Source organism: Mus pahari, unplaced genomic scaffold (assembly GCF_900095145.1).
Source record: "Mus pahari unplaced genomic scaffold, PAHARI_EIJ_v1.1 scaffold_8836_1, whole genome shotgun sequence".
NCBI lineage: Eukaryota > Metazoa > Chordata > Mammalia > Rodentia > Muridae > Mus > Mus pahari.
Genome location: NW_018393108.1, coordinates 51606 through 54938, shown reverse-complemented (window position 1 = coordinate 54938; position 3333 = coordinate 51606).

Sequence of the window (3333 nt, the reverse complement as noted above, 5' to 3'; positions counted from 1 at the left end):
TATAAAATTAACTCAAACAAATCAGTGGACTTTGTCTACACAAAGGATAAACTGGATGAGAAAGAAATTAGAGAAACAACACCCTTCACAATAGTCACAAATAATATAAAATATCTTGGTGTGACTCTAAGGAGGTNAAAGATCTGTATGACAAAAACTCCAAGTCTCTGAAGAAAGAAATTGTAGATCTCAAAAGATGGAAAAATCTCGCATACTCATGGATTGGCATAATTAATATAGTTAAAATGGCTATCCTGCTGAAAGTAATCTACAAATTCAATGCAAACCCCATCAAAATTCTAACTCAAGTGACCTTATTAAAATGGGGTACATAGCTAAAGAAAGAATTTTCAATTGAGGAATCTCAACTAGCTGAGAAGCTCCTAAAATAATGTACAACATCCTTAGTCATCAGGGAAATGCAATTCAAAACAAACCTGAGATTCTACCTCATGTCAGTCAGAATGGCTAAGATCAAAAACTCAGGTGACTGCACATGTTGGTGAGGATGTGGAGAAAGAGGCACACTCCTCCACTGCTGGTGAGATTGCAAACTGGTACAACCACTCAGGAAATCGGTCTGGAGGTTGCTCAGAAAATTGGACATAGCTATACCACTAGCTATACCATTCCCGGACATATACCCAAAAATTCCTCCAACAGATAACAAGGATACATGCTTCACTATGTATATATCAGACTTACATATAATAGCCAGAGGCTGGAAAGAACCCAGATGCCCCTTAACAGAGGAAAGGATACAGAAGATATACATTTACACAATGAAGTACTACTCAGCTATTGAAAACAATGGCTTCATGAAGTTTGCAGACAAATATATGGAAGTAGAAAATGTCATCCTTTGTGAGGTAACTCAGTCACAAAAGAACACACATGGTACGTAGTCAGTGGATATTAGTGCAAAAGTTCAAAATACCCATGCAACAGTTCACAGACCATAGGAAGCTCAAGAATTTGGAATACTTAATTGTGGATGTTTCAGTACTTCTTGAAGGTGGAACAAAATTCAGGAAGTAGAGGGTGGGAGGGACTTGGGAGGAAAAGAGGAGGGAGCAGAAAGGGAGCGGAATCATATATGTTAGGAGACATGGATGATATAGAGAAGGTCAGGAAATTGAACAGAGGTGTGTGCCAATGGGGGTTGTGAACTGTATGCAGCCACCAGGAAGCAAAGCCCTAGAAGCCAGCAAATCAAGAGGCTTCCAGGATACAATGGTGATGAGATTACCTGAAATGCCTATAAAGGGGAGGGACAGCCTCTAGAGAGCATATCCAGAGGTTAGGGAAAAGCCCCAGTTGGAATATGGGGTCACCAACTCATCTCCAAATTTTTAACCCAGAATTGCTCTTGTCTAAAGGAAATACAAGGACAAAATGTGGAGCAGAAACTGAAGAAAATATCCAGATTTTACCCCATCCCATTAAGAGATCCATCCAATGGAGAGACCCTAAACAGAGAAACTGTTGCTGATCCTAAGGAGTGCTTGCGGACCGTAGCCTGATATAGCTGTCTCCGGAGAGGCTCTGTCACATCGTGACAAATACGGGTGCAGATGCTCACAGCCAACCATTGTGTCAAGCAAGGGGACCACAATGGAGGAGTTAGGGAATGGAATGAAGAAGCTGAAGGAGGTTGCAACCCCATAGGAAGAACAACACTATCAATCAACCAGACTCCCCAAAGAGTAAACCACCAACCAAAGAGTATACCAATGGAGGGAACCACGTTTCCAGCTGAATATATAGCAGAGGATTGCCTTATCTGGCATCACTGGGAGGAGAGGCCATTAGTCCTGAGAAGGCTTGATGCCCCGTGTAGGGGAATGCCAGGGCAATGAGGTGGGAGTGGGTGGGTGGGTGGGTGGGGGAGCACACTCATAGAAGCAGGGGAAGGTGAGAAAGTTTAGATTTGGGGAGGAGAAACTGGGAAAGAAAGTAACATTTGAAATGTAAATAAATAAAATATCCAATAAAATAAAACAAGTGGAAAGTTAAAGATTAAGTAAGAGAGCAGTCTGTAGAAGTAGGCAATTTATCAGATGCTAAAATAAACTGCTTGAGGAAGAAGTTGACACAAGCACAGTCTCTAACAGAAACTAAGTCAAGCAGTTAGGTTGAGAAGGGGTTACAGACATTTTTTTTTACAGAAACTCAAACAGTTCAAGAAGGTTTGTATATAGAGAAATGTTTAACAGAGCGAGCAATTGGAGCCTGTTATTTGAGGGTGGACCTGGGTCTTGAGATTGGCACCAGCATTTGCAGAAGAAGCTTGTACTTTATCATTGGGATGGATCACCCATCACTACATTTCACATGAAGTTTACTAGAATCAACATTTTCTTTTCGTACTTCCTTAAGGGACCTTGTCCTCTATCATTCTCTTTCTGGAAACAATGAGATCAGTCTTCTAGGATGCAGTCTTTAATGTAGGCCTCTGTTATCAACTTACCCTCAAAATTTGCTTCAACTATGCTTTCACACTGTAACACATGATCCTGTAATTTGTAAAGAAAAGGGAATTATTAAACTCCCCCAAATAACCCAAACAGATATAGACCTCAGATCTTGTTAACTTCAGTGCATCCAAAATCACTACAAGGTATTTTCATTCAACCACAATCATTTGAAACATGAGTTGCAGCTTCCCCTCAAACATCTTTGATACTTAATTGCTCTATTTGATGATTAGAAATTCATGTTCCATGATTGTCTGACACAATTCCTACTGTTTCTTCAGGTATGGGCTAGACATTTCATGGGCAAGAGGCTGTGTTTGAGCTTGTGGTAGTATTTCTGCCTTGGGAACAGAATGTTTGGATAGCAGTTGTCAGTCACCACTACATGTTTCTTGATTGTTTGCTTGTTTTATGCCTCAGGTGAAAAAGGGAAGCATGATGCATTATAAACCCATTATATTTAGACTCCTCTGAACACAGAGGCAAGTTCAGGAACTGTTTTGATAAAAAAGTGAGGCTGATGTCAAGATTTATGTTCCTGGAAGAATCAGACTTCTGGGCATGTTTGTGAGATAAAATTTAGGTTAGGTTAACTGAAGTACAAAGATCTATGCNAAATATTGGTGACATCATTCCTTGGGCAGTNGNGTCAGACTACACAAAAAGNAGAAACCTAGAAAAGCATACAGATTAATAGCTCTAGGCTTACTGAGAGTAAATACAGAGTGACTACAAACACCATAATTCTTAAAGTCTAATTTCTGTGCTGTTACTGTACCCTCAAACTGACCCAAGACTGTCCAAATATTTACACCTTCCATCATTTGCATATGATAGGTATTTGTCACAGAAATGA